This window comes from Panthera tigris, chromosome F2, assembly GCF_018350195.1.
Source record: "Panthera tigris isolate Pti1 chromosome F2, P.tigris_Pti1_mat1.1, whole genome shotgun sequence".
NCBI lineage: Eukaryota > Metazoa > Chordata > Mammalia > Carnivora > Felidae > Panthera > Panthera tigris.
The window spans coordinates 51,849,670-51,872,338 of record NC_056676.1 but is presented as its reverse complement, the minus strand read 5'-3'; the positions used below and the strand labels follow the sequence as shown (position 1 = coordinate 51,872,338).

The 22,669-nt window shown below is 38.3% G+C and overlaps 1 pseudogene; it reads left to right on the top strand.

Annotated features, from left to right (window-relative positions):
• The first annotated feature begins 19,715 nt into the window (after positions 1-19,715).
• LOC102958698 lies at positions 19,716-20,745 on the top strand (annotated as a pseudogene).
• Positions 20,746-22,669: the final 1,924 nt, after the last annotated feature.

The following is a 22,669-nucleotide window of genomic DNA, read 5'->3' as shown; positions in this document are numbered from 1 at the left end:
CAGCTATATTTAGTTAGTCCTTAGTGGTGGACCTGTCCATACAACTTAACCTAGAGTGTTCTAATGACTACATGCTTCTAAGTCAGCTGTGTAGATGCATAGTTACTGTCGATTCTGCCCCCTCCCGCCCCCATTCAAACCAACAGGCAATGAAAACACAGCACATACCCTGCAAGTTACCTACTTATTAATTTGGGATAGGACTAGTGACAAATGTGACTTTATTCTTTCTTTAAAATATCTGGCTAGTAGTGGTATTCATAGAAAATATTGATCAAAATAACTAATAGTCCAATTCATTTGAGAGAGAAATCAGCTTTTATAAGAAAATAATTTTTCTCTTGTGGTATGAAATAATATATGATCATATTAATTTAGTCTAGAAATAAGTCAAAATTATGTGTTATCCCACATTCTCCCTAAATACACATCATGGGCTATAATAACTTGTAGTTTTCTTCTGCCATGAAAGAAAAACTTTCTAACTGAAAACTTTAGAGTCATATAACCTATATTTTATTGGCGGGGGTAGGGGTGTCTTAAATATGGAAATTCCAAACTAGCATTTTTTCTAAAATGCAAGAGGGCTCATATTTCAGATGTGACCTTATCCTGAACTATTCTGAAAGAGCACAAAGAATGTATTTAACCCTATCAATTCACTGAAATTTGAAGCTATCTATCCATCCATCCATCCATCATCTATCTATTATCTATCTTGACAGTATATCTATCTATCTATCTATCTATCTATCTATCTCTACTATCTATATAATACCTGGTAATCAGGTATTGTCAGCAAAACGATAGTCCAAAGGTTCAGGTATTTAAAACCTCTTCACATGAAAACACGAGTGATTTTTGGTACTAAATGAAAATGTTCTGCCTGTTTTATCAGCTTCTATGTGAGTCTTTCCTTTATAAACAAAATCATTAAAAGATTAAAAAATTAAAAAAAAACATAATTACTCATTGTAAAATCCTCAGAGTATACTGTTAGCCTATATCTACTTTGAGGAAGGGAAAGGAAATCAGTTACCAGTTTTGTTTTAGGTAATTGCTATGGCCACAGTTACCACAAAGATTTCTCAAAAGCAATCTCACAGACAATGTTTTTATCCTCAGTGAATTCCACCAAGTAGGTATTTGACAAAGGTCCCACCCAGTAACAGCACAACAGAACCATTCTCAGTGGCTCAGAGACAAAAACAATATAGATTCCTCTGAGTAAGAATATGAGCCAACAGGTCCTAACCTAGTGGAGAATGTTTGGTAATACCAGCCTTGAAAAGGTTTATTATTTTTATGAAAGTAGCTTTACAAGCTTTAATATATAGACTCATACATTTTACTAGTGATATTTTTCAATAAATATTCCACCAATTTAGTTTATGGATACAACTTTTGACAAGACTGAGAAAAAGTAAAACCTTCCAAAAGGGCAACATGTCCTCCTTTTGTTGTGAATACTCATATGCCTAAAAGCATCCTGTCGAGAATACCACTTACCAAGCATACTTGGCCTAAACATCTGTGCTCTATTGTGTTTTCCTGAACAAATCAACCCATTCAGGGACTATAAAACAAGAATCCATATAAAAATGTACGTAAGGAAGACACACTTCTCTTTTTAAAAGCTCATTTATCCATGGTGAAGCTATAAAAAGAAGGTTCAAGTTAACAATAGAGAACAAGAGACAATTGTGTGGATATCTGGGGAGGCCCAGACAAATGGCAGTGTGGTTAGAATGATGGAGACCCAGTGACCAGACAGACCACAGGGATGTCCTCTGAGGCTTATTTAAGAATAAAAAAAGAGAGGGGGATCTACACAGATGTGCCAAAGATTCATGGTAAACAGCTGGCAGACATTTCAGTTAGTGAGGAAATCACAGTGCCAGCATGTCCTGGGATTATAAGAGGAGAGGCCAAGCAGAGCACCAAGAAGGTGGTGGAAAGGGATGCGAAGTAAGCAACCCACAAAAGTATAGGAAGAAAAGCAGTCAGGACCTGTAAAGTATAGCTATAACATGTACCAGGGGAGATAGGTTCAGAAATAAATCTCTGATACCACAAAGAATGCAGGTGCTAGAGAAACTGGAATAATAAGGAGGCTTACAAATCCAGGAGTAAAGCACAAGTGACCCTGCTTCTGAAATCAAAGGACCTTAAAAGCATTCCCCAAAATGGTAAGAGATCACTCCCCTCCCACCCCCAGAAGTCTAGATCAGAACGTGCTTGAAGTAAGAACAAGCCATTTTGAAATTACACAATTACTCTGCCCCCATCCAGCCTCGACTCTGTTTTAACAGGCCACTGTTACTGATAGGAAAGCTTCTTATTGCACAGGTGTACTGGGGCAAATAAAAAAGGTAGAATAGGGGCTTGGTAATAAAAAACAAAAAATAAGAAAACAAGAACAAACAAACAAACAAAAAACAAGCAAGGAGCTCACTGTTGATCCTGAGCACAGTATCAGAAATACAGTTGCATTAAAGTCTATCTTGATGCTGAGCTGTGAACACCAAGCAGCTGATACAACAGGAAGCTCATGCACCTTGGAATCAGTTGGCCAAGGTTCAATTCCCAATCTGCTGCATACCACAGGCATGTTTTTAAACTCACTGGCTCTAATTTTTCTACTATTACTTTAGATCCACACAACCATGTGTTTAGAGAAAAAGTATACATCTGGTGATCCAACTTGGAACTCCAGAAATACATTTTCTATGGTACTTCAGTTCTTCAGTGGCTTTTAATGTCCTTCCCACCATTCCTCCATTATCTGTTCCTTCCCAACCAGCTGGAAATCCACCCCCCCGCCCCCGCCCAACATGGGCCCCAATCTAATGCTCTGGGGATGAGTCTCAGGCAGAGGATGTTGTGGAGGAAGCAAGAGATATTGATGAAGAACAAATTGGTAGTTGGATGGGAGAGTAATGATCATGAATACAGGCTCTCAGCAAGTCCTGGGAAGGAAGTGCTGAAAAGGACCTGGGGCCTCTATGTAAACCCCAAGAGGCAAGTGTTCTGAAATGGCCAGATGTGAACCACTGTCTTTGTGCTCTTCTCAGGTCCCTAGCTACCACGGGCCATCTATGATGAAGGTCTCTTTATCCCTTCCCTCCTTGGTTCTCTGAAGAATGAACTATTGTTTCAAATTTTAAAAATAATAAATAGCACAATAAGTTTATAATTACAAATCAAGATAAGTGCTAAGTAAGAAAAGAAGAAGATGCAGTGAGAAAACATAATAGGGATCTGATTTAAATGTAAGTGTTGGGTTTGAGAAGTGGAGAAGTAGAATATGAGGAAGTTAAATGTGTAATGAATAGAAGGAAAGGGGTTTCTAGGAAGAGGGAACAGCAAGATTTCTATTTTAACACCATTATGATAATACCTCTAAGAGGCATTATCAGTATCTTTTACTGTTATCAGGAAACCAGATGAGCTTTAGAACTCTTTGACCCATGAATGATTTTATGCTTACAAATAAAAAAAAAAAGAATAATAAAATGAACAACACTTAATTCTTAAAGAATGAGGCTAAACCAGCAATATAAACTGAGAAAATAAAATACTTTAAATAGTAATGTTATGGATGTAGTCATTTCCATTGTGATCTAATAAGTGTCCATCACTTTTCCCAGGCCTCAGTGAAGGGAAAGAGAAGAGAAAAAGGTAAGAAGCACTCTGTGAAATTTTCTTCCCCCACCTCCAAGTTTTCCAATCTGTCACTGATGTTTAAGGACTTAGACCCTCTCACATTCTTCCAGAACAGCACTGGAAGTCCTGGGCAGAGTATCACACATGTGATCCCTAACCTGGGATCTGTCCTCTCTCAGTTTCTCTTTCTTCACTGCCTTCTCCCGGTTAATGAACCTTAAAGCAGCACTTCACCTTCACTCCTCTGGGGTTTGGCCGTAGGTTGATGGGCACCAAAGGAAGGCTTTGCCAGTCTGTATTATATGTCCTGAGGCAACTAATTTACATAAAGGGCTCTACTGAATGTACCTAAGAGTGGCTTCTGTCATTAGAGGAGTTTCTGACACTACTTCTCATCATCACAAGTAGTTGTTAAAAGCTTCTGATATCACTGCTTCATAGAGATTATACTGGAAAATAAGCTAGGTTTTACTGAATTCTGGAGAGCTCTTCACATGAGGATCGACACATCAGTCCTTTGGGACTGTATGGGGAAATGGCTAAGACAAGTCCAAATAATAAGTATAATAATCATAAACAGGGTAATGCCTTAAGCATTATCAATATGCTTTTCCTTTTGCCTTTCTGAATACAAGCGCTCCAGCCTCACTTACCCAAAACATCCATTAACCTCAGCCTTCATTTGGATATTATGAAGAGAAAGAATAGGATGCTACCTGGCCTCTGAGACTGTTGTTATGAGAATAGAATGTTCCAGTTCCATAGAGCCTTTTTTGCCCTTTGAGGTTATAAAAAGTATGCTCAAAGGACTCACTATTTTGTGGAGGGGGTGCTGCATCTGAAGCAAATGAATGTAAAGAAAAGATAAGATCTGGGGGAAATAGAAGAAATGCCCAGTGCGGTGTCTGAGTGGCTCAATGGGTTAAGTGTCCAACTATTGGTTTTGGCTCAGGTCATTATCTCATGGTTCGTGAGTTTGAGCCCAAGCAGAGCCTGCTGGGGATATTCTCTCTCTCTCTCTCTCTCTCTCTCTCTCTCTTTGTGCTCTTTCTCTCAAAAACAAATCAATAAATGTAAAAAAAAAAAAAAAGAAATGCCAAGCCCTTTTCAAGTCTAGGAAATTTGTGGGAAAGAGTAGGGAAAAATGGATGTTAGTCAGACAGGTATCTTCTGATGTCCTCTCTGTGGTGAAAAGGAGAGAACATTCCATAGAGGTGAGGGAAACACTGAAGGCAAAGAAGAAGTTTTCTCTCTCCACATTAAGACTCCTAGAAAGATATCATGTCTAAAACATCTCCCAGTCACCAAGATGGGCAGTGGCCACAACAAGCTGGCAATGCTAGGAGGTCAAGTGGGAGAAGTCTCCAAAGTTTAATGTTTTGGTGTAACCCTGGGTTTTAGAGCAAATGAGATTCTGGCTGGGGAGCTTGTCATACTGGTTTGACCACATGACTTACTGAGCAAACCGCAAGGCTCAAGGTCAGATGAGCTAAACCCTGAAAGGTCTGTACATAAGCACAAGTCAATATGAAGCTCATTTGCCAGTGATGGCTTCTCAGCCCTGACCACAATGAGAAAGACCAGCTCATGAATCTTACCAGCTGCAGACTTCAGCTGCAAATGACAAGAGGACTGGGTACACAGCTGGATGAGGATCATTGTCCTAGAGCCCAGCATGACATATAACACTGAGCCTGAGGGCCTGGCCCTTCTTATTAACTTAAGGTTTCGTGCTCAGCCCCTCCTTCTCCCTATTCTCAGACACTAACTTAAGGAGAGTAAGAGTATTTGAATGACTATTTTATGACACTTAATGGAATATTTAAATAAGACTAATATTGATAGCAGATGGTTCATTTATTCTTGTGATTGATTGACTTTATTATCTTTTGGAAGATGGTGAATTGTGTAAGCACCTTAATGTCAAAGGCTATATTTCATTCATTTTTGTGTCCCTTCTAGTAACTGACCCATGACTCTACGTGTAAAGGAAGCTCAAAAAAAATGCTCTATAAATTAACAATGAGTAAATAGATATTTTTACATCTCAGTGGTTCACAAAATTCTAGAGAGCAGCTCATGGTATCCTAAAGTTTCTCCCTGTTTCTATACTTTCCTAACTCAGTACTCTAGAGGTAAATCTCCTCGAGTAAGAAAAAACCACATCTATATGACTGGATTTCTAAACTTGAAAAATTTTTGTTTTCCAGTCATTTTTGTATTGGAAGGAGGGAATCACATCTAGTTTGTGAAACCCTGGCTAGAAGAGATTTTTCAGTCAACACACAAAGGTTCACAGAGGTTGTTCCTTCCAAGAATAATCTCCCAGGGCCCCATTCAACAATAAATATTGCCCAACTTCCCCATGCAGAAGTCAGCGTAAGGCTGCAAACACTAAGGAAATTACCTCTGCGTCCAGCCAGCTGATTTGGGAGGCCGAGAGCCAATGCACAAAGAAGGTCTGTCTCTGTTTGTTTTCCTCATACTTTTCCTCCTTTCTGAGCATTAGGCCATGGAGAGTTATGGGGCAAAGCCTGGGAAGAATGTGTTAGAGACTCTCTCTTCCCGCAGACCCCCCTAATTACAAAGAGCCAAAGGTTTTGCTTAAACTGACTGGGTAGTCATGATTCTGACCACTGGACATACTGCTAACATGGACTTCTGTAAATGTCCCCTTGAAAAAAGTCTTGGGAGGAAGACCTCAGAGTGTTTGCTCACTCTGTTTCATCTTCAGGCTCCTTCTCCTAAGAAAATTAAAATAAAGACAACAGCCATGTAATGACTCATTGGCCTTGTTACCCAAAGGGACATTCTTCTTCTTCTAGTGTCGTAGAAGAGCACCAAAACAGCAAGCAGTTTGTTATCTTAAAAGACCAGGATTTAAGAGATGTAGCTTATGATTGTAGTGTGAAAAAAGCCGCTGGATCCCTGCATGACATGGACCAGGTCCTTTTACTTGTCTGGGTCTGAATTTCCATCCTGAAAACAAGGAGACCTTAATGTGTTTGAAATTGTCATACAGAATAGTTTTAAAGTTATTAGCTGGATATAAATCTTGACACTTTGGCCTGAGTTGCAATTGTTTTCTTTTGTTGTTGTTGTTTGTTTTTTTGTTTGTTTGTTTTTTGTTTTATTTTTCAAGGATATATTTAGGTGAGTTTCTTTCTTAAGTAGATTAGTTTGTATTATTCTCAAATAAAAATTTTCCTTCACTAGCTAGCTGTATATATTAAGATAAAATTCACACAGAAAATGTGGAATAAATATTTGATTCTTTCCAAGTATCATGCATTGTAATATCAATGCCAAGAGAGCCTTGATTTATGCATAGAGTTGTTTGGTGGCAGTTTTTTCTTTGGAGTTGTGAGTAGCTGTCTCTTCTAGGTCACTGTGTTTTTATGCTAACAGATGCAAGCTGTACTTTGTTGGTGAAATTCAACTAAAATAAGGTATTTGCTGGAGTCAGTCTTGGTTCATTACTAATTTCAGAATTTCTGAATTCTGAATTTTAAAAAAGCTAATATTTTCATTAATCAAAGGACTGTCATCCTGTATAATCTTCATCTGGGCCATAAAAAATCTATTCAGACAAACTAGGTGGTCTCAGTGAGAGAAGAAAGTTTTTGTAAATAAAGAAATAACATCAGTGAGATATTGAAATGCTAGCTCAAAAATAGTGACTTTGTATTAAGAAATGCCATGAAAGGGGTGCCTGGGTGGTGCAGTCAGTTAAGCATACAGCTCAGGTCGTAATCTCACAGTTCATGAGTTCGAGCCCCTGCTTCAAGTGAGCAGGAGCCCCGCATTGGGCTCCTCAGTCTCTCTCCCTCCCTCCCTCTCTCCCTCTCTCTCTCTCTGCCCCTTGCTCACTCATGCTCTCTCTCAAGAAAAAGAAAAAAAAAAGAAACATGATGAAAAAGAGGATTGCCATATACATTCGGAAGTGATAAAACGAAATTGTTCCCATCATGTGTACTGTGTGGGCAAAATGTGTGTCAATTTGTTTGAAAATTGTATAGATACTAGAGGGAGGACATGTTTTTAGATATTTTAACAAAATTATTCTATTTATAGTTTTTGAAATATTAGTTTCTAATATATTAAATATTAGCTCCTATTTTGAAATAGAGCTACATAGTCTAAACATACTGTTCTATTATCAATAACCACTTGATTTTTATTAACTTCTCAAGAATATCTAGGTTAGCAACATCCTATACCTACACTTGGGTCAAGTAAGTGCAAATATCTAACAGAAATCAATAAAGAACACAACATATGGAACCATTACTTTTCCACTTACAGGTGATTATGTTCAGAAAAGAATGCAATAATTCCTTTAATGGTAACTCTACTTAAATTTCTATTTTCCATCTTTGTCTCTTGCCAGAAGCATAATAATTATTCCAAACCTGGGCTATGTAATAAATGTCTGGGAATAGTTTACTTGCTTGAGCTGTTTCTCATACTAAGACATAGAACATATGGTATCCCACCATCTGGGTCCTTTATATGTGACTTTTCCTACTTCTCCACCAGAGTTACCCCATGCTCTGAAATATAATAATGCAAATAATAAGATATTATTTCACCTTTGGCTCAACCTATTATTCAAAGAGCCTAAGGAAGTCAGTTAAACTGTTCATTTTAAGTAGCATTGAAAAAAATGCTATGTTGGAAAATAATGCAGAAGTGCATTTGTATTTTAAATTTCTAAAACTATTACCAGAGTATTAGGAGTTTACAGCTTGATGGTAATCCTCCAACAAAAAAACAAGTAGAAGAGGATATTTAGGAATCAAATGATCACGTTTTAACCTGTAACCTGGAAGGGTGATGAAAGCTTATTAAGATTTTTTAAAAAGTAAAATACTAGCAGATGTGGGATATTGTACAAACTCAGTAGGCATCCACATAGAAAAGAACCATGACAATGTAAAGCTAAAAGGAGTTTCCTGAGGTTGTTTTTGTATTCAAGTAGGATGTACTCAGCCAAATTTGCCTAGAAATTTGGTCTGCCCAAACTGGATGTCTGATAAATAGGTCTAGAATGTGGAGATAAGTGGTCAACCTAGTGCATGCAAGTATGGCCTGGAAATTATAGAGAGAAGACATTCTAAGTTCTGAAATATACAACACTGTATATATTACATTATTACAATGTACTCTTGAAAATGAGAACACTGGTTCTTCTGGATACTTCTTTGTGTACTATGGTCCTGAAAATGGACTTTCTTGAGTTTCTCCCCTGACCCTCATTCCAGGTCCAGGCTGAACATGTCTATACCTAATCTACTAAGCAGATGATTTCCTTGAAATTATCCCCTGGTTTTTCCAGGCAACCTCCAGAGCTCTCACAGAGAGATATCACAATGAGTCTAACATTGTTCTTCATGAGTTTGCTATGACCTATAGAGCTCTCATGTGATCTGACCCCAGCCTCCTTCACCTAGCTCAACTGGAGACACTCTGTGTTACCCTCCAGCTATGCTGGATTTCAGTCAATCTCTAAAATACCACAAACTCTTTTCTGTTCTCATCCTTTCCCTCTGCCCAAAATGTTTCTCCCAAGTTCTTTGCATGTTCAAGTTGGTCTCATTCTTTAGATCTTGGCTTAAATCCAACTCTTCAGAGAAAACTCTCCTGAATACTAGGTAGAGTGCTTTTACTTCAGCTAGAAAGGAATCTGTCTCCATTAGGATATATAACAGCAACCTATTACTCTCTTGACTATGGCTTTTGTCACATGTGTACTGTTGGTTTTCCTCACTGGAATGTAAACTAGTCAGGGAGAAGTTCTGTCTTGTTCATTATTGCATCCCTAGTACCTAGTATAGCCTCTGAAACAAGGGAAGCCTCAGCATAATGTTGTTAAATAAGTTAATGAAGAGAAGATTTCACAGTGAAATGAAAAGGTAAGAGAAGTAAATGGGAACAGTAAAGGACAGGAGAGAGAATAAGGGTGAGAGGTTGATTTTCTGTGGGTCGTTTTAAACCCTTAATTTTTCCCAGAACCTAAGCAGACAAGATGAGGTGACATAAGCATATCCCAGGATTCTTTAAGGATAGAACTAAGGGATTTGACTTAAGGGAGCAAAGTAAAATAAGAGGAGAATGTCCAAAATGCCACAAAAATAAAAGTCATCAGATACTCTATAAGAACTAACTAAGCCTCTTGACTCACTCATAAACTGGTTACCTTAACCATCTACTCTGTTTATAAATTGGGAAACTCAGCTACAAGATTAAAACTTAAACACCTTAGGTGGGTTTACTCAAATGATTAATGAAAATCAAGGACAAAACTGGAACACAGTTTGTTAGAAGAAAGAAAAAGACAGTGAAAAGAATGCTTATTATATCCACATTATCAAACCTTCAGGAATGAGGTAAGATTAGAGGTGTACATATGAGAAGGTGAGTAAGAGCTCGAGCCAGAATATGGCTGAGATAACCCTGTGGTGATGTGTGCTGAGATCCCCTCAGTTACAGAACACCTACCATCATCCTGTGGGTTGGTTCAGGAGTTCCATGACCTTCCGTGAAGCTATGTTGGTACAATGTACCAGTGAGAATGACTGTTTCCACTGCTACTGAGGATGGAACAGCTTTTTCCTGACGTCTATTAAATGCAACGTGGACTGTAAAACAACAGCAACAAAAAGAGAGTAGACAAAAGCATTTTCCTATAAGCACAGGGATCTCATTCGTCCCTGCCAAGGGCTCAAAGTCAGTCTGCACTGAGCAGCAGGCTGAAACCCGCTGAGCAGACAGCTGCCGCTGGCCTGGAGCCCACTGTGGACCTGAAAAGTATAAGCCCCACTCCATACAGGGCTTAAAATAGAGCTGACTCATCACTTTGGACATACACAGCGTGTCAGCCTAGGGAGGGCTGAGATCATTGCTTGAGATGTCTAAGGTCGGGCAGGAATAGAGAGATGCCTTCAGAAGATATGTTAACCAAGCCACAAGCTATATTATTACTCCAGTTCACCAATTTGAATTATTGTCCTGTTCACTATGCAAAAGATGGATAGGTGGATTTTCCAAAATTATTTTTGCTTCCCTGCTGATTTCAGAAAGTTAAGGATGACTCTCCAGACCTAAAAATATTTCTAAAATAACACTTTCTAAAGAGATTGTAGAGACCTCCTAGACCAGTGTGTTTATGGTCCTAAATATCTAGGGGCATGAAGGACTCAAGGATCATTATCAGGAACCCCTCTATTTCTGTTCCCTTATGTCCCAAGGTGGTGGCAGGACTTCAAGAAATAGATTCCACACATATTTGTACAAACAAAATTTATCAACCAGAGAAACGATGAGACCATAGCTTTTAAAAATACCCAAATAATGTAATTACAAAGATTTTCTGGGATGTAGCTCCCAGAGATCCATCTTCCTTTTTGACAAAGGATACTTAAACACATATAATTATTCACCATATCCAAAGACTGCGTGTCATCAGAAACAATTTATGAAGCAGTAGGAGGTTGTATGTGGCAGTACATTAAACACTTCTCAAATAGATAAACAGTTGGGGTTTTTTTCATATGCAAGTAATTTAAGTTTTCTATTAGTCATCTCATGAACTTTAGAGGAAATTGGACACCATATAAATGATATGGAAGCACTAGAAGACACTGAAACACCAAATGAATATGTCTAAGAAACTAGATAACATTTTTATGATGTGTATTTTGTTATAGACTGTTTTTTGAAAATTGGCAAACTACTTCTGTTTTTAACAGAGGGATCCAGATGGACCAGAATGTTCCAAGTTCTTTCTATTTTTTTTTTTATCATTTCATTTATTAAGTATTTGTTGACATCAACTATTTGCCAGGCACTGTGCTAAGAACTAGACGAATACAAATTTAAAAAAGACAAGACCCATGCCCCTGTGCAACTGGTTACCAGAGGAAGCAGGCTAATTTGCATATTTAATTATGTAATTCTGTCTATGAAAAGTGCCCCCACCCAAAGAAATAGGTGGCGTTAAAAGAACTTGTAACAGGATATCCTGACATGCTGGAAGATCAAATGAGGGCTCTTTGATGAAGTGACATTACTCTAATTTCTGAAGGGTATAGTTATTAGATAAAGAAGGAGAGGAAGAGCATTCCAGGCAAAGGAACAGCATGTGCAAAGGACTTGGGAATGAAAGAAGCTTAGCAAATTTAGCAACTGAAAAGTGCCAAAATGTCTGGAACATCAAAAGCCAAAAGGGGAGTGATGACAGATGAAGGTAACCAGGATCTTGCTGACTTTTTATCTTAAAACTTTGGGATTTTAAAAATCGTTGGGAGGGTTTTGAAGTATTAGATACACTGGAATGCTACCATTAGAAATAGATTTTTTAAATCTTTTTTTTTTTTTTTGCTAGTTAAAGGAAATGAACTGACAAAGGAATAAAGGATGTATGTAGAGATGTATTCAGCAGCTATTGCAAAAGTGCAGAAGAGAGATAATTGTAGTATTGAATGTGAGTGCTAGTAGCGGTGGAAATGAAAAAATAGGTTACTCTGCATTAGAATGAAGAGAGTTTGATTTACCTGGCACACAGTGGGCTTCAATAAATATTTGCTGGACCAACGAATGATTAGTTGTGCATTTAGGAAGAGAGAAAAATCAAGATACCTCTTACATGGGTCTAATTGAGAACTTTTTAAACATAAAGTTGTTCTCTGTTCAGTGTTGTCCACAGAACCAGCAGCATCAGCATCACCTGAGAGCTTATTAGAAACACAGAATCTTGAGACCACAAGGAATGGGGCCTTTAATGAGATCCCTAGGTGATTTGTATACACATTAAAGTTTAAGATGTGTAGCAAAGTGAGGCAGCCTTGGGGCTGAGAGACACACGCAGTTAAGAGAGCAGGATAGAATCAAAACCAAAAGGGGGAAATGCAGGGACCTATTTAAATTATACATGGATCAAGAATAATAAGCTATTAAAGATGGGCTTGAATACATAATTAGGTGAGATTCCTTACAAAAACTCATCACCCAAATAAGCAGGTTAAATTTTCAAATTCCAAAATGTGGTAAGACAATGCTAGTGATAACTATTTCTCTGCCTAATAATAAAAATAATAATAATAGCTATGATAATAATAGTAAGTTATAACAGTAAGACTTGTATTACTTGATGGTTTTTCAGCTTCCTTTTATATAATCTTTCTTTTGGAAAAACTCTTAAGAGTATGGGAGGAAATGGCATTGTATTTTATGGTGTGTGTAAGAAAATGTTGAAATTCTTTACTCCCATGTATTTTAACAGAGGCTAACTTAAAAAACGAGATCAATACTGAAGCTATACACAATAACCTCATAAAATCTGTATGCCCTGTGTATAAGGCAAATCATGTTGGGCCATTTCTATAGAGTAAGCACAGAAATGCTGGAACAAAGAAGAAATGTGTATCCAGTATGGCTGTTGCTATGTCATTATGAATCTCAATAGGAAGAAAATGCCAGAAATAGTTCTAAGCTACACTCTAACTCAAAGTACCATGCAACCAAAATTACTAGGCTGCTCACCATTATGCACTAGATCAGTTCCATATACCCCCAAAGTATAGGAGGAGGTGGAGGGAAACCACAATATTTCACGTATCTTTAATATATTGCCAAAAAGAGATACGGTTCAATTGTGCTCAATGCGTCTTGAGGTTATGGAACATCATTCTTTTCTGAAGTTCCAGTTGGCAGTTGCTTTCCCTCACTCTCATCTGCTCCCTTGTGTTTATTTTATATTCATGCACGTGACAGCAGAGTTACCGAATCAGCCTGTGCGATCTTGCAACTATTGTTTTCAGAAAAATGCACATGACAGTTATTAGATCAACAATTGAATAACTGAAAGCAGTCACTTAATATTAATGTCATGTGTGTGTAACTTGAAGAGGGCACAGAGAGGAGCAGCAAGAATGTTGCAGGGCCTAAAAGTTTGAACTTGAGGGAAAAGGTGAAAAAGTGACTTGTTTGACCTTGACAACAATAGGCTGGGAGAGTAATCAGAAGCCTAAGAATATGGAGAAACAGGCTTGAAAGGAAGAGGTTCTAGGACTTGGTCAGCAGGGGAGCCGAGGGACACAGTGGAAATGAGTTTTAATGACCACAACGAAGTGGAAGATAAACATTTGAGCGATTAGAGAACCTAGTGTAGCATTGCTAATACCAAGCTTTGGGCTTTAGTGTTCCTGAATTTAAATCCTGGCTGTTCCAGATTAAAATAAAACTGACCAGAAAACTGTGGATGGAGGGAAGTTGTGCACTTCTGCTTTTGTAATTGTTTGGAAAGGGCTAGAGCATGAAACGTGGGAATCAGATTATTTCAATGTTCTTATGGTGGAAGATTGGAACACATAATGTTTGCCTCCGTATTGGTTTTGGCAATTACTTGGTAAATTCATTTTTTTCTGACTTTGTGCCCCCTCCCCTTTCTTGGGGCGCCTTCCCTGAGGTCACACCACCTGGGTTTGGGTCCTGTGTTGAAATATTTACCAGTTATTCATTCTCTTGAAGTCTCAAGTCTCATACTTGTAAAATAGAAATAATAATAGTACCTGGCTTGTATGTGTTTTAAAGGATTAAATGGAAGTTTTCAGACCGATTGGCACATCATAAACTTCCAATAAATGTAAGTTGTCTGCATTGTTATTCCTGGCCGGTGTAGAGCACTCCCTAAGGTCTATGAAGAAGTTGGAGATGAATCAGATAATGAACCTGAACTGGGAGAGCTTTTAGAATCAAGTAGAGGAAAGAAGGCATAGATTCAGATGGCCGTAATAAAGAGGAGTAAATCTGCCTCAAGAAAGACACAGGTAATAATCTGAGCATTTACAGAAGAGAACTGACTTTAAAGTGCGGAGGAGGAGAAAGAACATGAGGGCGCAGTTTGCGGGGACGGTGGTATTTGAGGTGGATTTAGAAATACAAAAAGAGTTCGACGGTCTGGAAATGAGTGTGTGGCAGGAGTGGTGGGAGTATCGTGGGGTAATGCATTCCTAGCTAAGAGAATATGACAGGCGTTCATTTTGCAAGGTTTTCAGATTCTAATGCTGACTTGAAGATTAGTTTCAACACATTTTTCCAGCCTAAGATATTCCAACTGTTGGCTAAATCTTCAGCAGTCAGTTGGCCACCCACACACCAGCCTCAAAAGCAGTGACATGTCAATTGCTAAGAACAACCATTTCAATGAAATACCATGGTCTTAGCATCACTACAACCCTCATGAGTTTTCATTGTTATTCCATTATGGAGTTTACTTCCAAATTTTATCGTTTAATCTTCCACATTGTGCAAGAACAGTAGTTTATTCATGATTGTTAAAAGGGAAGAAAAACCTCAAATATTCAAAACAACCTATTTGGATTCAAACCGAGTACAAAACTCACAGTGTATCTTTTTGGAACTAATGTTTTATTTCATACTTTGATTAAAATTAAAATGTAGAAAGTCATGAACATCAACAAATTAAAGATGCAAGAGAAGAATGGATTCATTTTCTGAGACACATAGAATTTATTGGGATTAAAATACTAGAGGGAAACATTCTTGGCAAAATATAGTCTAGATTTTCCTTCAGGCAGTTAGTTTGGAAACTTCGCATAGCTTTAAGGGACTGACTCCTAGACATAGTTTTGTTTTGTTTTGTTTTGTTTTGGTTGTTGTTGTTGTTTCTCACCTCCTGCTTATACATACAGTGTTTAAAAATTGGGGCTCCTGGGTGGCTCAGTCGGCTAAGTAGATGACTCTTGATTTTGGCTCAGTTCATGATCTCACAGTCCATGAGTTCAAGCCCTGCATCTGTCTCTGTGCTGACAGCACGGAGCCTGCTTGGGATCCTCCCTCTCCCTCTCTTTCTGCCCCTTCCCTGCTTGCACTCTCTTTCTTCCAAAGTAAATAAATAAACTTAAGAAAATTTTAATACACATATGTTAATATAAATTAAATCTGTCACATTTGTGCATTCTAATAAAAAGCTTACTTGTGTAGCATGGGGATTTAAATTCTTAACTCTATCAAGAAGGCTTTATTTTCTGAAACATTGCTGATTATTAGCCAGTCAGAATTAGGTACAAGAAGGGAAGGAGGGCATCAGTTCACAATTTGACACGTCATTCAGATTGAGAGAAAAACAAGCTATTAAAATTGCGCACACTGGGAAACACTGACAGCCTTAGCTGGGGTGTCCAAATGAATCAAATATGCGTCCCTGAGTCACATGGAATCGGCAAACAATTGAACTCAGGTTCTCAGTGAAACTGTTAACTTTGTCTATAAGCAGCGGTACACTCCCTTTCTTTGGAATGAATTGAAGTTTCCTCTGAATTAGAGTATCACAAATTATTCAGAATTAAACCTACTGCATGATCACATTTCCTATGATAAAAATCAAATTTATCATTCCATCAGAACTGATAAGAATTGAATCTACCTGAATACAGAATCCCCTGATTGGTTTATATTTCTACTGATTTATAATACCCTCTCTCCTTTTTGTGACTGAGACACAATTTTATTTTGATTTTTTTAATAAAGGAAGATGTTCAAAGAATTGCTTAAGTAGGATAATGTACAGATTTATGAAGAAGAAAATGACTTGGGAAACACATTGTGTCATAAACATTAAAAACATACTTGTGTGAGGCTGAACTGTGTACTGTGGGCAAGGGAAGGTCTTGCTTTTATCTGGATGCCATATGAGCTGATAGTGAATGACTGTGGTATACGTAAGCATTTCTTCATACATTAAAAGTGATGGCTACATCTGAACTCACATTTTCTAAAGAAAACCACATTGAGAATCATCACATTGTAGCAGCATACTGAGGTTTATCTACCTTGGATGAGGACAAAACTCTTCATTGGGGATTTCATTTTATAAAAATATCAACGAATTCTAACTTCTAGGTCATGAGAAATGCCAAGCACTGAAAAAGGAATGTTTTGCATGTATATGTCAAACAGAAGACACAACATTATTTTCTTTTTTCATCGTCAACAGGAAGACAGTTATGATGTACAGTGGGGACAACTTGAACTTTAGAGTCTGAAATAGTTTGAACCCAGCTCTGCAACTTACAAGAATCTCTGAATTCCAGTTTCTTAAACATCTAAGATAGAAATGATAATAATGCATATTTTGAAAGTTAATTGTGGATGCTAGATATGATCACTTGTATATCCAAGGTGGTTCTGGGTTTCACAAAACCATAAGCACTTTGGAGTCTCATTAATCATAACAATACAGAGGTGCCTGGGTGGCTCAGTTGATTGAGCGTCTGGGTCATGATCTCATGGTTTTGTGCCTTTGGCCCTCTGTCGGGGTCTGCACTGACAGTGCAGAGCCTGCTTGGGATTCTCTGTGTCCTTCTCTCTCTCTGCCCCTCCCCTACTCTCTCTCTCTCTCTCTGTCTCTCTTAAAATAAATAAACTTAAAAAAATCATAACAATACAGATTTCAGCGGCTCTGGCCCAGCCCCTCATAAGAGAGGACGTGCAGTTTATCGAAGCCTCACCCAGTTACTTCTTCATGTCCCCAGAGAGATCGCCCCCAAATATTTAACACCCCAGGGCTTTCCTTCATCAGTATCCTCTGAGCCTAAAGCCTTTCCCATCAGTGCTGCTGTATATACCAGGACAAGGTCTACACATGTGCTGAGAGTGCTGGCTTCTAGTGCTGCCCAAACAGGATGCTCCAAGATAGATGAGCCACTGCCTTTCCCTGAATCCTCACTGGACTGAAGCCAGGATGAGATCCACTCAGCAGTGTCTCACCATGTTACCTGCGCCCAAAAGCTGCCTGTGCTGCCCTGGTTTTCAGAATCACTCACAAAACCAGTTTCATCACCTTTTGCCTATGGCTTTGCTCTCCATAAGGCTCAAAGTGATGCACCCAGGCCATGAAAGGCCAGCTGTGTGACCATTCTGTACCTCAGTTTCCTTTTGTGTCAAATAAGTATTATACTAATATCTACCTATAGATATTGTCATAACCAAATACATTAATATATGCAGAGTGCCCATTGTGAGTAGTACATTAAGGGTCAATGGTTATTAGAACTTCTGGTATTCTCAAAATTGTTCTAGACTATAGACCCTGGGAACAAGAGGAAATTGTTGGAAGAGGTTAAAGGATGACTCAAACTATTTAATTTTATTTAACTGAAATATGAAAAGGAGATGTGACTTACACTATACCCCTGCTGGTATAGTTATTGCCAATCAGAAAGTGATAGTTTAAAAAAAAAATCAGACTATTGTGGGAACATAGAGGAGACATTAATTTGTTCTGGGGGTGCTTAAGGGAGAAGGGAGAGGATTCACATCAGAGTTAGTGTGTCCAAGAGGTTTGGAAAAATTAGTGTGACTTTGAAAGAGAAGATGAGACGGTACAGCCAGACTGGCAGCAAGACATGACTATAGAAATAGCATGAACACCAAGCACACGCGAGAATGGTGAGGGCGCACAGAGTAACAGAAGAGGGGAAACAGTGAGTGCTCTAGCTTGAGAATAAGCTGGGATTTTAGGTGATATGGAATAGCATGCTTAAAAGTTTAGATGTCTTGTTAAGGGAAGGAAGAAACACCGAGTTTTTGTAAATAGAGCCCTTGACCATTTTAATATTTTTAAACAACACTCACTTTCAGACAGTATGTTCGAAAACCCTAAAGTTGATTTTTCATGTTCTAAATGTATGTTTGTACCCCATCTGGTATGTTACCTTTTGATGGTAGTGCTTGCTCACTGAATTCATGCCAGCATCTTAGCAAAGAAATTTAAACAAAATTGTAGTTTTATTGCCTTTCACTTCTTACTTTACAAGCAAATATTACCCCAAAAAAGTTCTGAGATTAGAGACGAGTAAAGATCTCATCAACTTAATAAACTTGAGATAAAGATGGGACTCATTAGGCTAAACCTAAGCTTATTGACTACATTCATAATTAGGAAGGAAAAAAACAAAGTGAAAGGACATGCATGATATGTTAGTTATAAAATTATAGCAACCCTTTCTAGAAGGTGAGCTGTAATTAGGAATTTGGGATGAATTTTTAGTCCTCTAGGGAGAGATTTTCCTTATAATACATAATTCCATTGGTGGCTTGTACATATTTGACTTTGGTAAATTTTCAAGAATATCATCATGTTAGAGAACAGTAGACTGTCTGAAGATATTGTTTTAGAATGTTAACTTGAGGGGCTCCTGGGTGGCTCAGTCAGTTAAGCATTGGACGTCGGCTCAAGTCATGATCTTGCAGTCTGCGTTGGGCTCTGTGCTGACAGCTCAGAGCCTGGAGCCTGCTTTGGATTCTGTTTCCCTCCCTCCCCCCTCCCCAACCTCTCTTTGCCCATCCCCCACTTATGCTCTGTCTCGCTCTGTCTCTCAAAAATAAATAAATATATTTTTTAAAAAATTTAGGATGTTAACTTGAATAGCTATATGGCTAAGGGAAGAAACAGTTTGGGTAAGGCCAGACAGAATCCTTTGTTAGAACCCAAATTAAAGATGGTGGAGATCTAAGGCAAAGGCAGAGAGAATGAAAAGAGATTTCACAACAGCTGCTCAAGGAGATAGAAAAGAGGGCCAGGAAGGATAACCTCCTGCCTTATCTCTCTCTAAAGCCCTGTACTGTTAAGGTTTAACTCATGACCATTGTCAAAGGAAAAATATTTAAAGGACCCATCTCCATTTTCACAGAGCAGGCAAAAAAGTGTACGCTTGGAGCTGAGAAAAAAGGAATTGCTAACCGGCACAATTAGTAATGAAAATCTAACAAAAAATATACAGTAACAATTATAATTTATTTTAAAACACTCCCTTTAAAATCAAGAACAGGACAAAGATTCTAGCTATTACTGCTGCTATGCAACAGTAGCTGGAGGATCTAGCCAGTACAATAAGACAGAAAAAGATACAAAGCATATTAGCATTGTAATCCAAGGGAAGAATTTTCTAGTGCTCTATTATGAGAATCATAATATAATAAATAATTATAAAATTAGAATTTGCAGAGATTTTAACCTAGGCTGCTAGACTAAGGGTTCATATTTTTAATTACCTTAACATGTCCTTTTAAGTAATATTCAAAGGCAATTCAGGCTTTAAATATTTGTCTGTGACACATTTTCAGACTCATGCTACTAAGGCTGGAGGAAATACTCTGAGTATTCTCCACAGATATAGAAGTTCAGAGGACCCTGCCATGGCCCGGAAGCACCTCGTCTCCAGCGATGATACCTGTGAGACTGCGTGGCTGACAGCCGGGATAGGAGAAGGCCCAGTGCCCAAAATCTCGGTGGGCGATGCTTGAGTGTGGCCTGCACCATGGCCACCTCTGCTGCCTTCTCGGAGCATTTCGAGAAACTTTACCAGATCTTCCGCTGCCTCCATGAAGACCTGCAAGGGGTGCCAGAGCAGCTCCTGGGGACAGCAGGGGCAGAAGAAAAGAAAAAGCTGATCAGAGATTTTGATGAAAAGCAACAGGAAGCAAATGAAATGTTGGCAGAGATGGAAGAGGAACGACATTATGCACCTCTGTCTTTCTGTAACCCTATGATGTCTAAGCTTGGAACCTACCAGAAAGACCTTGCTATACTCCATCGGGAAGTGAGAAGCACACCTTTGACAGCCACACCTGGGGGCCGAGGAGACATGAAATATGGTACAGACGCTGTAGAGAATGAGCATATGAATCAGCTACAGTCTCAAAGGGCATTGCTTCTGCAAGGCACTGACAGCCTGAACCAGGCCACCCAGAGTACTGAGTGTTCTTATTGGATTGCCACAGAGACTGACTAGATTGGCTCAGAAATCATAGAAGAGCTGGGTGAGCAATGTGATCCATTGGAACGTACTAGGAGTAGGTTTGTAAACACAAGTGAAAACTTGAGCGAAAGTCGAAAGATTCTCCGTTCAATGTCCAGAAAAGTGACAACCAACAAGCTGCTACTTTCCATCGTCATCTTACTGGACCTGACCATCCTAGTGGGTCTGGTTTATTGCAAGTTCTTTCACAGGCATTGAACTTCCTAGAGGGAAGGGTTTGTGGACCAGAACTTTGACCCTGTGAATGAATGGTGTTAGGGATGGGGAATAAGTGTAGTGCTGCTGTAAGGTAATGGTTCAAGGATGCACTGTGTAGCTAGACTGGGAGGAGGGAGGGAAGATGGAAAACCACCTAACTGTGAAGGAACAGCAACAAGACCAGTATGATATACCAAGGTAAAGAAAAAAAAAAGAAGAAGAAGTTCATTAATCCTCCATTAGTACACAAACACACACATAGATACAATGTCCACAAATATACAAATAAATATATCAAGGAAAGAACTTGGAAATCAGATTATAGTACCCAGGAGACCGTGGCCTGATTTTCATTTCATCTGGATATCTGATGCAGTGCTTATTTTTATGGCTGAGATATAATATGTAACTTAAACATCCAATGAATATTCACTGAACACTTCTCATGGGTCAGTCTTTAAGATGCTCTGAAAATAGCTATAAAAATATAGGCTAAATCCTTGCTCACTTCAACTTACATTCAAACTGGAAAAGCACTGTGAAGAAAGTAAAACAATCATACACTAAGAGTGTCTTGGTGAACTTAGCAAAAGTCTTTCCTCCAACAAAACAACTCATTATATATTGGAGTGCTATCATCAGTCTCATGAGTTTACATTCTGGTTACAAAGCTAAATTTGATAAAGCATCCCTTACCCAAATTAACATTCCAGTTCATCACTTTCAAGATTATGCAATGCCTAATGGGATCTTGAATAAGCATGCTTTGATTGGTAGGCTTGGCCCACCATTTATAAGCTGTTTATGAGAACTATAAAATAACAATGATAATACATATCTCAGTACATATCATAATGTATAATCTCATAAGGTAGTCATAAGAATTAAATGAAACACCACATTTAAAGTACTGAGTGCAGTTGCTAGAAGATAGTATTCAATAATTATAAATGATAATAGTGATTACTTTTATTTTTATTAAAAGTCATACAACTTGAATCACAAGAAGCCATACAACTTATCCTATCAAAAACATGTAGCCAATCCAATGCCATAACTATCTGATATTCACTGAGCTGGGTGAATGAATTTGTTGGTCTACATCCAATTACGATCTAAAGGAATCTTCTGTTTAAAAAATCATTAAAGCTAGGGAAACAGAGTTCTACATGTTTCTCACCATTGGGTATAGGCTGTCCAGATTTAGTGGAAATGCATTTGTGGGCAAGTTTACATAGAACTGTAGTTTAAATTTACACTAAACTATATTTTTCCACACTACCATGACAAAAAGCCAAAGCTGTAAGTCAGCTGTGTATGGGAAATACTTACAAATTGACTCCAATAAACAAATTAAAGGTGATTCCAGAAGTTTTAGGGGAAAGAGAAAAAAAAGTCCCAGAAATCCCTATGTGGTATTTTTATTTTTAGTTGAATTGTTAAATCGTCATTTTGTGGTAATCGTTTCCGTGAGAGTATAGTTAAGATTGCAGAAGTTACCTCATGAGTCTTTTGCCAATAGCAGATACCAGAGAGTGGGTACTGGTCTCAAAATAAAATTGAAGAGAGAGAGGTAGAGAGAGGCAAATCAGGGAAGGAGGGAGGCATGAAGAAGGATGAGGAAAAAGAAAAGAGATTCCTTCAGTTAATGATAATGATTCATGTGTTGTCTTCCTCTTAAAGCTGCTGCTGAAGCATTGTTGTCAATGGAATTCTTTTCCTTTCCTTCTCACACCCCACACTCTCTTTCTGCTTCTCTTACCCTCCTCTTTCTATATCCCTTGACTTCTCTCTAAACTAGGTTTCTTATGTTCATTTATTTTCTATTTGTTAGTAGAAAGGAATTGTCCAGTTCGGCAGAGGAGCTGAATATCAATGCTGTGTTCTCTTCCCCTATGCAAATAATATAGTACAACTAAAGCTTTGCATAGGAAGAGGAATAAAGTAAATTGTCTAAGAAA